The sequence below is a fragment of the Lactuca sativa genome, chromosome 7, assembly GCF_002870075.4.
Source record: "Lactuca sativa cultivar Salinas chromosome 7, Lsat_Salinas_v11, whole genome shotgun sequence".
Lineage (NCBI taxonomy): Eukaryota > Viridiplantae > Streptophyta > Magnoliopsida > Asterales > Asteraceae > Lactuca > Lactuca sativa.
In genome coordinates this window covers 171,489,640-171,505,640 of record NC_056629.2, presented here as the reverse complement: position 1 = coordinate 171,505,640, position 16,001 = coordinate 171,489,640, and positions in this window count along the sequence as shown.

Sequence of the window (16,001 nt, the reverse complement as noted above, 5' to 3'; positions counted from 1 at the left end):
AACAACACATTAATAATTAAACTAACAACATTCTTGTAACATTAACTCTTAATTCTATCATATTACATATTCTAAAATCAGAATATGACACACAATTTTAGAATATGACACATAATTTTAGAATATTTTCCATTACCTCATTATTAATCAAGTGCTATCACAATACTTTACAAAGAGGTTCAAAACAAATTATTTCTAACGAAAAGCAAAATGTATAAAATCATATATTACATATTATTTAACAAAAAGTTTGAAGCAAGTTGTTTTCAACAAAATCATAATGTCTAAAATTATAATATGACACCTATTTTCAGAATATTTCACATTACTTCAGAATATTGCACACAATTTCGGAATATTACATCTTAACAACATAATATTAAATATTGAATATATAGAATTACTAGAATAATAACATATCAAAGAGTTTTAAACAATTCTAAATTTAATTAAGCATTATTCTATTAGAATATTCAACATATAAGTTAGAATATCCTACACCATTATTATATTAGAAGATTATGCATATAAATTTTGAAAATAGATAACATATAATATTATTCTAGTAGAATATACACATTATTTTCAAGTAATTAATCAAATTATTCTATTAAAAACATCAACATTATTTAATTAGAATAGTTTTCACAAGGAAATCTTTAACAATGAACAATATTTTCAAGGAATAGCTTGCATAATGTTCTCTCTCTCTCTCTCTCTCTCTATATATATATATATATATATATATATATATATATTATCATCTTTTCAGATTAGAATAAATTGAACAATGTTGTGTACATCTAATTACATGATGTGTTTATCCTTTCGACATCTAAATTAGAATTTGACAAAAAAATATATGCTCCAAAGTGAGTTTCCTATTTAATTTCACAAATGTATCCATATATGTTGATTTTAAGCATTTTGATCATTATCCTCCATTTCACTATCTTCGGTTTCAATCCTTTCCTCTGTCCCTTGATTTTGGGTTTCTACAATTCCAACATGCGCTTATCCACTTTATGGCTTATTGGTACTTCAAAAAATTGTACTCGAAAATAAGTCATTGAACTGTTTTGCCAATTCCATGTTCTAGTTTCATTTGGAAACATCGATATACAATTAAAAACAATTTCTTCCATATTCTCTTTTTCTACAAAAACTTTCTAGAAGACCTTTTCAAACATTTCTTCATGTTCTAGAAAAACAATAATACACTAAAATTATAAGTATAACTTATTAAATGAAATCATAATATTCAGTTGAATAATAAGTTATGAAGTACCATACGATCTATCATATCAGAATGGTAGAATATTAGTTATGAACCAAAAGCATGCCATATCAGAATATTTAGAATTACGAAAAATAGCAACATACTTTAATCTTTCTACTACTATAAACAATGTACTTTACTTCTTACTCATTATAGCAACATAGTTTCAGAAAGGCTAGAATATTATACTAGAAGCTAATATATAAAACATAATTCCTAGAATATTTTACTACACAAATCAAAATGACTAGAATAATATGATATATAAAATCAGAATGACTAGCATATTGTACTAAACATCAATGTTTTAAAATTCATCATCAGTTTCTCTATTACATACATCGATAAGGAATTTCGATATTTCAACATTAATTTTCAGCAATTCATCTTCAATTTATCTACTACCGAAGGATTATCATAAAGGATTGATTACTTATCGATTTTATATAATTTCATATCAGAACATCGATTTTCAGCAATTCATCATCAAAGAATTTTGCTATTACTGAAGGATTATAAGCAAGTTTCGATTTTCAACAATTTACTAATCTATCATAAACTTTGCTATTACATAAGATTATAAACTCATCGGCAATCGATTTACAACAATTTATGATAAAAATGGGAATGAACATGATACTAAAAAGAAAGGCTAAAATATTATACTAGAAGTTAATATACAAAATAGAATGGCTAGAATATTATACTAGAAGTTAATATACAAAATAAAATTACATATTTTACTACAAAAATCAAAATTAAAAGAATAATATACTATACAAAATCAGAATGACTAGAATGTTGTACTAAACATCAATGTTTAACAATTCATCTTCACTTTCTCTATTATAGACATCTATAAGTAATTTCGAGATTACATCGGTTTTCAACAATTCATCATCAATTTCTCTATTACCGAAGGATTATCATAAATAATTGATTTTAGACATCGATTTTTTGTAATCTCATATCAGAACATCGATTTTCAGTAATTCATCATAAATTTTTTTTGCTATTACTAAAGGATTAAAAACAATGATCGGTTTTCAGCTATTTATCATAAATTTTGCTATTACATAAGGATTATCAACAACTCATAATCAATCGATTTCATTATTCAACATAAAAATGAGAATGACTACCATACTAACTCTAATATACAAAACCAGAAGGACTAGAATATTATACTAGAAGCTAATACATAAAACCAAAACTATAAATTTTTACTATACAAATCAAAATGATTAAAATAATATGTTATACAAAATCAAAATGACTAGAATATTGTACTAAACATCAATGTTTAACAATTCATGATCATTTTCTCTCTTACATACACTGATAAGGAATTTCTAGATTTCAACATTTATTTTCAACAATTCATCATCAATTTTATATTATCAAAGGATTACCGTACATGATCGATTTTCAGCAATTATTCATCAATTTTTCTATTATAAAATAAATATCAACAAGAATCAATGAAAAACTCATCAACAATTACGATATTTAGCAATTCATCATCAAAATTAGAATGGATAGAATACTAACTCTAGCATACAAAACTCAGAATTACTATAAAAGTATACTAGAAGCTCATATACAAAACAAAACAAAATGATTAGATATTGTACTATACAAAATCAGAACTAGTAGAATATTGTTTTGAAAGCTAAAGATTGAGTTTTTGTTGGAAAATAGCTTTATGTCCTTTATTTTTGAATTAACTACTTCTCTTTGGTTCTTTAGACTAGACTTCAGTACATGTTATTTTAATCACTCTATCTACTTCATATAATGACATTGGTGATTCATCTTATCTATCGAGAAGGGGAATTGGAATCTGATCCTCTCGAACAAGACATTGTTGAAAGGAGAAATCAAAGCCTTTGATGGGTATGAGTTCGAAAGTCGATTCTTAAAACTAGAATGAAACAATCTGCATAACATAATTAAGGTTTATGATTTTGAATGGTCGTTGATTCCTTCTATTTAGAAGGATAGGGTTTATGTGAATTTAAAGGATGATACATTAAGGAAAGAAAGAACCTGTATATATGATTTTGATTCGTTAGCGATCTTCTAGGTTTGATCTTCAGTTTTTGTAAACAAGAAACCGAAATTAACTCTCTTTGATTCACTTTGCTTCAATTGGGAGAATGGTTAACAGCGAGGATATGATCTATGGTTTTGATTTGATATACTAGGGTTATTCGACTTAGAATCTGTACAACCCAAATTATTCATCGGTTCAAGTACACAATCCGAAATTTAAATAGCTTAAATTAATACATGTGTTGTGAAGGAATGGTTGATAATCGAGATTGAATAAGAAGGTTGAAGTTATGAATTTGAAGTAATAAGAATTTGTTGATAATCGAGATTGATCGAGGGTTTTCTGATCGTTGTTGGCTACGTGAATCAGTTAGGATTTGTTTCGAGTATGAATCAGAGGATGAATTCAAGCTAGAATCAGAATAAAGAGCTCGACTTTGCAATCAATTTAGGGTTAATCTGAAACAAATTTGTGATGGAAGGGTTTCCGATTGATGAAAGAGTTTTGGGAAATGAAAATCATATGAATGCGTTTGTGAATGTGTCAGGTTACGTTTCTACCCCTCCGTGTTTTCTAGTTAATTACAAAGTTTGTGTTATTTACACAAACTGTCACCGCCAGTATTTTTTTTTTTTATTTTTTTTTGTTTTTTTTTTGTTTTTTTTTTAAATCTAAACCATATATTAGTTTTGATCAAGGGCTAAGATTTGGTCCTCATGTCTCATAAAATATAGGTGGTCTCAAATAAACCCAACCCTATATATATATATATATATATATATATATATATATATATATATATATATATATATAACTTCAATAAAAAATAAATTTCAACTAGAAACTAAATAACCATGGTAACTAACTTTATAATTTTTGTAACGGAATATTGCCGTGTAATTCCCGTCACAATCGGTGACTACTCTTCACAAATGTGCTTAAATCTGTAATTATCTTTTGTAGGAGATCCACAACAAAATAAGATAGACTTATACTTTGTTATTAGGTGTGAGACCCATGTATTACATGAGTTTAATTAAAAAAAAACAAATATAAAAGTTTAACAAGTTGAAAAGTTTGAATTTATAAAAAAAATGAAAAAAAAAATTTGAATTATTAAAATTAATGAGACTTTAATGTATTATATACATTACATATATAAACTCTTTCTAATAAATAGTTTACATATATGTTACCTTACACATTAAATGTGGAATTTTAATTTAATAAAATAAAAAATACAATAAAATGACAAGTGGAAAATAGAAATTTTAAAAATTCTAGAAAATGTCATGTGTCCAAATGAATGAGAAGAAGACATGTGACAAAAAAAACTTCATTTATTATAGGAGATTATTGTATCTGTTTTCTTTTGTTATTATGGTATATATTTAATTCATAGAATTATGATTTCATATTTGAAGAAATTATTTTAACCTTTTGGATTTTCACTACAAAACAATTGAAATACCAATTATAAAAGTAGATGGGAAGTTGTTTGAGAAAGTAGGGCCCGAGAGGTTTCATCCGAATCATACATGACGAGGCATGTAGCGCCTCGTTTTCATGTCAGTTAAGACTTGAGAGTGATTTCAAACAGTTGATATTTGATATTTTGTTTTTGGATTATATATTCATAGATTCGGATTATATATATATATATATATATATATATATATATATATATATATATATATATATATATATATATATATATATATATAGGGTTAGGTTATTTTGTTTTTACTATCTATTGTGTGCATGTATGACTGATTTTGGACCAATAATTTTAGTTATTTTAAAAAAGTAATTAATGCATATTACATGTTGAAGATATAATGAATATTAATTACATCTTCAGCATTTAATATACATTAATTACTTTCTTAAAATAACTAAAATGATTGGTCCAGAATCAATCATACATGTACACAATAGATAGTGAAAACATTTGAACCTAACTCTCTCTCTCTCTCTCTCTCTCTATATATATATATATATATATATATATATATATATATATATATATATATATATATATATATATATATGTTCAAATGTTTTTAGCAACTATTGTGTGCCTAAATGCACCAATGAGAATTCAAGAAATAATAAATAATTAAATAAATCATTAAAGGGTATTTTGGACATTTTGTACTTTTAATTAAGGAAATCATTTAATTGAAATCTTACAATTATGGAAATAAACTAAATATATTTGACCTAATCCTTCACCTTCGTTTCCTGCCTGGAACATCACCACTACAGAGAAGAAATTCAGCGACTTCCCACCGCCAATTGCAGACCTTCCTTGCGATCGATTAAGAGTCATCGACCATTTTCTGAATGTTTGTGTGTTTCTTTCTTCTCCGATCAACTGAGGATCGAAGTCTTTCCCTCCCTGCGTGATTGTTGTCGGATAGAAGGAGCAGCCGTCGCTGCCACTTGACGGCAACACTGCTGCCTCCGTTCCATTCCTTTCCACGATTGGTGGCTGACGGAGACGGAGATAGTGAACCAAAGGAAGCCTGCCAGAGATTAGATCTCCCTTCCTTGCGATCTGTTCAACCACCGGTGAACCCATTGGAGCTGCATTCATGGGCTTATTCATGGAAGTTGTTCTAACACTATATGTAAGTGTTTGATTTTTCCTAATTTTATTAACCCCTTTGATACTATATTCTTGATTTTTTGAGATCCATCATATAAAGATGGTGAAGTCTTCAGCTAATGATTCACTTGCTCAACCTGAATTTTATCAATACATCAAAAAATCAGATGGTGAAGTCATCCGACTTCAGACACATAGAATTTTAGAATAGTTTCAGATAACCTATAAAACAATTACTTTATCATGTTTGTATTCTATCTTGTAGAATTTGATATTTGAAAAAGACATTGGTGAAAAATTTATTTCTAACATTGATGTGGAGAAGTAAGAAAACATATAGAAAGAGAGTGTATTATACCAGAATGTGTTATGCTACAATGTATAAAGTGTTGCTTAAAAATCATTTCTTTCAGAATGTTGTTATTATTCAATGAATCACAATCATACAATGTAATTATTTGTGATATTATTAGTTGAAGAATTGATTTTGTTTATTCTTTTAAAATGTATTTACTAGTTTATGGTTGACATTTTGTCATTCTGAAAGAATAAAATCGAAAAATATATTTACTAGTTTATGGTTGGCATTCTATCATTCTGACAGAATAAAATCGGATTTTTAAATTTGAATTAATTTAAAATATTCATATTTTTAAAAAAGAAAGGAATTAACTATCCTTAAAAATCCAAAAATTTCCTTTTTTTAATATAGGTTAATTGACTAAAATGCCCTTATGCTGAAATTTGTGTGATTATATGATACATGTTATCCTATTCTACTATCATAGACCCTCAGATCATGACCTTTGATTATATTCCATCCGATGGTCTAGATCTGTGCATTCTGGCACACAATAGTTAGTAAAAACAAAATAACCTAACCATATATATATATATATATATATATATATATATATATATATATATATATATATATATATATATATATATATATATATATATATATATATATTACGATGAACCATTTTAAACCATGCAACTGATCTCAAACATACAATTTCATCACTTACGTTGGACTTGCATGCACCGAATAATAACAAAAGACCACTTTCAATTTTCATTTTTTATTACTAACTTTTCACCTAAAAAAATCCGAATATACCGGAATTCATAATTTTTTGTTATATTTTCATAGACATTCATATTTATATATAATAAACTTTTTTTTTATTGAAAAAAACTCATTTTGTTTTGTTGTTTTCTTAGTATTTAGGTTTGGTTTTTATAGGAAACAAATAAAATATATAATTATTCATAATTTTTATTATTCTTTAAATAAATATTCATATTGATGTATAAAATATATATATATATATATTTTAAAATTTTAGCTCACATTCATATTTTGAATCTTGAAATCTAAATTATATAAATATCAGATTTACAGTGTAAATAATAATAAGTTGGATTCACACTATGAATCATATGAATTATATATTGTTCATATTCATAGTGGAAATAAATTCACTTACGAATTTTATAAAAATAATTTTGAAAAAAACTCAATTTGTTATCGTTTTCATTTTTTAATATTTTACTTTTCTATCAGAAAAACAAAATAAATATATCATAATTCATAACTTTTTGTACTCTTTAAATAGACTTTCATATTGATGAATAATTTTTTTTATCCAAAATTTAGCTCAGATTCAAATTATGAATTTTGAAAATCGAATTATATTTAGTGCATATTCATAATGTAAATAATAGTAAGTTAGATTGTGAATCTTAAAAACCGAATTATATACAATTTAGAATCACAATACGAATCAATCGTCTTGTGAAGTTTACAAAATTAATTTACAATTAATTAAAAGAGTAGCATATTAAAAAGTTACAAGGATATATACTTCGAGTCACAAGTAAATTTCACTAAATTAATTTGTGAATGATTAAAGTGTTAAAATAGTAAGTTAATGTTGGTCCTAAACCCTTTGTAGATTCGTAGATCGATACAAACAAGAAAAAACTATGACGTACAAAGAAGTATCACAAAGATATCTTTCACTAAGAAATGTGTTCTCACCAAGAGAACAGGTCACAAAGACGAATGACACAAATCCATCACAAAGACACTCATTAGGGTTTTACCATAATACATAATTGTATACTAATCTATTCTAGTGAATCCATTCAATCAAAGGATATGAGCACCAACACATCTGACGCTGATTATAACATAAAATTCAGGGAGTCATGCTTATCAGGGCATTAGCGTCAAGGAGATCAACTTCAACTTCAACTTCAACATCAGTTTCAGGGTGTCATGCTGATCAGCTTCATCTTTAACAGATAGTACTATCATCGTGTGTCATCAACATATTACCTGAGCAGTGTGTCATCAGTATGTAACCATCCGTGCCTGGACACGCTAATCAATCTTTAGTAGATGGCTTCTTCATGTATTTGGTGTTGATAATGTCTTCAGGGTCTTTCAGTCATCAGGGGATGATCTCCAGTCTTTGAGATATGAACTTCCATCAACATATCATAAACTATAAGTATAAAGTATATTTTAAATCATCAAATCTATACAAGTATGTAACCCAACAATCTACCCAATTTGATGATGTTAAAACCAAACTAATAAAGAATGAACTATAAATAAATACAACTGACGTGATATGCTGATTTCTACTCCCCCTTAGAGTTTGGTCGCACTTAGATGTATAACCTTCTTCTTTCAAAAGTGTTTTCTATTCAAAGTAGAATGATCAAGTATCAACATAGCAGAACTACACATTTCCCCTCCTTTTTTATAGCATCAATATGTACTACATTTTTTTGAGTTGTTTTTTTGAAAGAATACATCAAGTAACCTAAAATAAAAAGAAAATATCAAATAAATTTAAAGGATAGATAGGTGTATCACAATATTGTGTTGTTGCAATACTAGATCATTTACATAAAATTGCAAAGCCTCATCAGCGTATGGTTTTATGCACTGAATCATTAACTTCTTTTATTATAAGAAAAAGAGCGAGAGTAGGTAGGTGTGTGAATACATTATAGTACATGACATAACCATCAACATAGAGTTTTCATATTCTCATTAGTGTTTTGTATTTGACACTAAACATAAAACTTTTAAGAAGAATGATAAGGGCAAGAATGGGTTGGTGCATGTGATAGCCTACGATACATAGACTAACCATCGACACATAATTTCGAAATTTTATCTGTGTGTGGTATTGCACAGTGAATTATCAAGTTCATATAAAGAAGGCGTGTAGAGAGGAGCAGTTAAAATATTGGGGTATATCCACTATAAATTCATAATGGTACCATGTCATACCTCAGTCTATGAGGTCAAGGACATGAGAAAAAGTTTGGCTAAGAGAGGGGATAACATCATTGCCTTATAAGAATTTTCATTTGTGACCACAATATATCTTTAGTTAAAGAAAAGACTTTACTATCAGATTCAATACAAGAGACGGATGGATCATTTAGTCTTAACAGATAGGAACATGACCTGTTGGGTTAAAGACTTATGAAGTGAAGCCTCATTAGGTTGTTAATTGCTAGAAGAAAAGATAATTAAAGCATATGGGACAACATTTGTTCCAGGGACATTGAATTGTCAACAGTTACATACTTGGCTTATGAAATGCCACCGACAAACCATCAAAGGTACACCGATATTATCACAAGAGACCAAACCAGATGAATCATATGTCTTATATTAAAAATCATTTCTACATACTTGTCAATTTTTATCTCAGTTGCCTTTTAAAACTTGATTGCTCCCCTACGCTTGTGATTCAATTGTTTGAGACACTTTGTAAACACAATGTATGATCGTAGATCATGAAATTTCTCATTAGTTTCATTAAAATGGTGCAGTGAATTTGGAAATCTAGAACCAGATGTGTAATAACACATTAGGTAGACCGTCGCTGTAACATCCCAAAAATACGAGCCAAAAATTTTCATTTTTAAAACATATACTTTGCAAACATTAGAATTAAAACGTTCACCAATCATATCATTTCATAGAAGTTATCGCATGTCTAAAAAAACATTTTATAAAAACATAATAATGTCTGAGTACAAATTCCCAGGAGGGTCTCGTAGTGCGAAATACTGTGCATGTGTGTGATGGGCCGTTACCATGCCAGCTCCTTCCCCTTCGAAGAAGAGGTACCTGAAACCAAAAATGAAAACTGTAAGCATGAAGCTTAGTGAGTTCCCCCACTGTACCACATGCCATATAATCACATAACATACATATACTTCCGGGCATATCTGGGTGCCCGACCTACTCCTTCGGTCCTCTCGACCGGATACTGCCTAGCATATCTGGGTGCTGGCCTCCCCTTCGGTCCTTACGACCGGATACTGCCTAGCATATCTGGGTGCTGGCCTCCCCTTCGGTCCTTACGACCGGATACTGCCTAGCATATCTGGGTGCTGGCTTCCCCTTCGGTCCTTACGACCGGATACTGGGGACTATTTCACCCCCTACTGCTACCACATAACAAATATCCCATAGCAACATATCATACTAGCACATAAAAATAACACAGGTAGTAGCAACCTCAGATGAATATCACAGAGACAATCATCTATCATATAACTCCTACTGGTGGGCCGACATTGTGGCCGTAGACCTACCGCTACTGGAAGGTAACTCACCTCGAAAAGTAGCTACCGAAAGTCTGACTGCTAGACGTCTGGCTGCTGCACCGGTAGTCCTCCGGCTACAAATCCATAAACATAGATTAGCCACTCATAAATACCCTTAGTCAATTGACTGACCCAACCCAGGTCCAAGGTCAACTCCTTGGTCAAAGTCAACTTCCAGTTGACTGGACTCGCCGAGTCATGGCACAGAATCGCCGAGTCCTTCTCCTACTAACCAGGTCCTACTCGCCAGGTCCCTCTTCCCACTCACCGAGTCACTCATAACTCACCACTCGGGACTATAGAACCGACTCGTGGTCCGAGTCGCCGAGTCCAAGAACAACTCGCCGAGTCCCAAGAGCAGACCTCCTACTTGCTTCCAAATCCTCACCAGAGCATCCCTTAAGAGGATTTGGAGTTTTGGGACTATTGCTACACGTTAAATTGCTAATTTCGCATGCAGATACGAAGGGTTGGATCTTCAACACTTAAACCCCTCTTTCTCAGTGAAAGTTCATATGACTCGCCGAGTTTTAAGAACAACTCGTCGAGTTTCAGGCAATCTTCATAGGACTCGCCGAGTTGTTCATCCAACTCGCCGAGTGTAAGACCATCTTCATAGAACTCGCCGAGTTCCACTTTGGGACTTGCCGAGTCCCTTCGACCCACTTCCCATACAGACCAAATCGGAGACATGCAACACTTCAAAACCATAGATCCATGCTCCTGGGGCATGCTTATCACGTAAAGTTGCAAACTTTACGTGCATGCATGGCCCTATAAGCTCCAGAAGGCAAATCCAAGCTCTTTAAGAGGTCATACACTTAATAGGGACCTCAATAACTCCAACCACAGAGACTTTATACTTTTAAGATGTCCATAAGATCCCAATCCGAAGTCCTTTCAGAACTTAGAGTATAAATACATAGAGTTTGAGGTTTTAGGGCTTGAAAACCACTAATTTGGGACAAAAAGGGGATCTAATGAACTAGTGATCAAGATAAGAACTTTTCTACCTGAATGGAAGCTTCTCACAGTGTAGATTCCGCATCTACCTCCCCTCCTTGCACACTTCAACCTCCTCTTCCTTCCTCTAAGCTCCAAACCTTCTCCACAAAGCCAAAATCACTCTCAAGAATAATATGGGGGCTAGGGTTTCTTTCTACAGCTCTCTGGAAGTGTTAGGGACGAAGGAGGCCAAGTTAGAGCGTTTAAATAGGGTGCAAACACCCAGATTAGGGTTTTTGTCCAAACAGGGTCTACTCGCCGAGTCCGGGGACCGACTCGCCGAGTCTAAAGTTCAAACCCCGCGCCTTATCCCGCTCCTACTCGGCGAGTTGGTCCTTCAGCTCGCCGAGTCCAAGGCAAAAATGCACAAAATCAAAATATTATACACAAGGAGTACGTACCAGGAACCAGGTGCTACAAATCTCCCCCACTTATTTTAGACTTCGTCCTCGAAGTCTGCTGCTCGATCCTAGAACAGCTCAGGGTAGTGCTCCATCATCTCTTCCACCGGCTCCCAAGTCCACTCCGATCCCTTCCGGTGCTGCTATTGCACCTTTACAAGTTCCACCCTCTTGTTTCTTAGATCCTTCGACTTCCTGTCGAGGATTGCCATAGGCCGCTCGTTGTAATTCAGGCTGTCATCGACCTGAATATCCTCCAAAGGCACCACTGTGAGTCGTCTACCAAACACTTCCGCAATTGAGAGACGTGGAAGGTGCTGTGGATCTGGCTGAGTTCGGTTGGCAGATCCAGCCTATATGCCACCTTGCCCACCTGGGCTACAACCCTGAACGGACCAATGAATCTCGGGCCCAACTTGCCCCGCTTCCTGAATCGAATGACGCCTTTCCAAGGCGACACTTTCAGGAGAACCATATCACCGACCTGGAACTGCAGGTCTGATCGACGCTTGTCGGCGTAACTTTTCTGTCGACTTTGCACAGTCTGAAGCCTGCTTCGAACCTGCTGGATTCTCTCGGTCGTCTTGAGCACCACCTCGGTTGTGACATCCCCAATTTCACGGCCAGAAAAGACCGATTTGTTTATGCTTTGTTTTATAAATCAGAGTGATCGTTTAAAGAAAATGGTTGCAAAATTTGTTCCCAAAACAAGATATGACAATAACTGATCAAGAGATTTCTCAAAGAGAATGTATTTTCATTTAATAATAAAACCTCAGGATGTCATGTTCCGATACAGACACATAAGCATAAACAGAACATACGTTCATTTACTCTAGTGATTTACATCTCCTTTAATCTCTTAGTGCAAAGCAGCTTCGTATCGATACCTGTGATACAATTAAACTGAGTGGGTTAGGCTTGGGAGCCTGGTGAGCATATAGGGTTTTCAACCCATAATAATATAATTATTATATTTAATCATCAAACAATCAACCCAATTACCCATCCCCATTATCTTCGTTTATCTCTTAAGTGCCTAAGGGTCATCTCCTACTTTGTATTTACCTCTCATCTCCTTTCATCATATTTCCTTATATGTTTGTTCCTAAGGACTTTTTCCTAAGGATCATCGCATGAATACGTAGTCACAACATCGCATGGACTAGTAATTCATAGTAAGGGTTAGACTATCATCGCATGAATACGCAGCCACAACATTGCCTGGACTCGTAATTCATAGTAAGGGTTAGAATATCATCGCATGAATACGCAACCACAACATCGCCTGGACTCGTAATTCATAGTAAGGGTTAGACTATCATCGCATGAATACGCAGCCACAACATCGCCTGGACTCGCAATTCATAGTAAGGGTTAGAGTATCATCGCATGAATACGCAGCCACAACATCGCCTGGACTCGTAATTCATCACCTACAGGTTATGAGTCTGCTGGTGTTTCCATGGGGTCATCTAGAATAGATCGTGGTCGCCATCTATACTCTGGTAGATGACTACATCGCCAAATTGCCACATCGGCGGTCAAGGTTATGGTATCTCCTATTTATCATCACCTATCTATCATCACCTAATTATCATCACCTTTCTATCATCACCTATCTCTCATCACCTATTTCTCATCACCTAATTATCATCACCTATTTCTCATCACCTAATTATCATCACACATCATCTAATTCATCTACCCATGCTCTACCCAACATATTTGTATATATAAAATACATATACAGATTAACTCATTTAACACCTATATAAAACATCCATTCCACACTCATCTCAAATAGACAACAATATATAAACACATAACTTGTATTTCATAGAAAATACTTCATATCTTTATGTTAGAAGAAAATAACTACACACTTACATGTATAAACAACAATATATATATATATATATATATATATATATATATATATATATACACACACACATAGCACGTATTTTATAAAATACTTCATATCTATGTGTAAGATGAAAGTGAATATACACTCACTTGATCAGAAGATGATCAGACAGCACTACGACTTGCAGAAGTAGTATTCTTCAGTAGATCTGGAAGATCTTCACAAAAACCGGGCTCTTTGCGGGCAGAGCTACGGCTCGGGAATAACGCTCTTTGGGATCTTCGGGACTTGATTCGGTTCTCGGGATGATAACGGGGCTTTCGGGGTACTTCTTTGCACGTAAATCGATGTAATACAGGTGAGAGATGAGCAACCAAACTCGGCTGGCCCTTCAAATCTATTTATAGGGCAAAAGTGGCCCTTGCCACGTCGTGGCACCTTTTTCTACGTCGTGGGCTTGGTCGTCACTGCATGCGTCATTGCAAGTTGCATCTGGGGGACTCCCAGAGGTGTCAGAAGACTTGCCACATTGTGGCACTGCTTTCCACGTCGTGGTATCTGACAATTTAGGGGTTTCGCGCCCCGAACTTCAGAAATTCATAACTTTCGCATACGAACTCCGTTTTCGATGTTCTTTATATCGACGCGAAGGTGAGATTATGCTCTACAACTCTTGATTAGACTCCATTGGCTAATTTTGACATTATTTTTAATATATTATAATTATATTACTTATATATTATTTTTAGTAGGCCGAGATAGGAAAACTCTGTTATAAACTCATAACTACTTCGTCTGACGTCCGTTTTCGTCCGTCTTTCCGTCATTGCACTACTATCGATGAGATATTCAATTCTCATTTAGATCACTAAGGATAGATATCTATCTACCTTAAATTCACTATTTACGTCGCGCTGGGTCGCGCTAGGTCGTGTCGGTTCTGTCGCGAAACTTCGACAGGTAATAACTTCTTCGTTATAACTTGGATTTTGGTGTTCTTTATATGCACGGAAACCTTGTGACATATACTACAACTTGGTTAAGATTAATCCTTCTAAATAATCTTCCATCAAAAAAGCCATTTTTGATGCTTCTTGTCTCTAAATTGAGTAGCCCTGATCTACGGGCGTTACAATTATCTCCCCCTTAGGATGATTACGTCCCAGAATCATCAACGAAATAGGATTTGTATACTGACTCCATAAGTTATCTCTCCATCCTAAGTAATAACCTTGATGCTCAACCCTGCATCTGCTCTACATACTATGTTCGACTTTCAATCGTAACCTTCGAGTTAGAAAATAAATCCTTTTTGAGGACTCCTTCTTCTTCTTCTTCTTCTTAGGATAAGTACTTTCCCTTATCTATTGTAACAGACCGATGGGTTGTGTCTTGATGACCTGTCATCGTAGTCGGACTCAATTTGATATGACCACTAGGGTCAGAATATCAGTCATCTTTTTATTCATTTACTGAAACAATGGTAACGAGATACTTGAATAAAAACGAACTCAATTACAAGCTTCTTGTTAACCTTGCGACTTCCCACGATCCAAGCGTGAGTCCTGTGCATCTAGTAGTATAGATCTCTACTACTATTCACACCTACTCATACTCGTCGCAAGTATTGTCTCTCAGTCCCCAAGTCCTAAAATCACAAAGCAATTTAACACATACGAATGTGTCCAAATAATCATAAATTTTTTTTCCTAGACTCTACTAGGACTTCCTCCATGCGTATCTTCTATCATCAATCATACTTCAACTCGATTGGTGATGGAAATTCTAGATTATGGGATAACTTAAAGAATTACACCAATCATTCCATCATCCTGCCAATCGAAGGTGTACTTCAGACATACCGCACTCCTCTAAATGTTCTGTTATTTTATCAGACATAAAATAAAGGCATGACACCACTCTTACGACATCTTCCGATAGGTGTCATTCACTATTATAAGCCCTTTTCATTTCCTTCATTTACTCAATTCTCTACAAGTCTTCACCATGACCTTTTGTACACCCAAGCAAACGTTCGGTGTATCGGACGAGAATTTAAGATAAGAAAGCTTTATTTACGATAGACATATAAATCTTCTTATCACTCCGAAACGTTTACATGCTAGTTC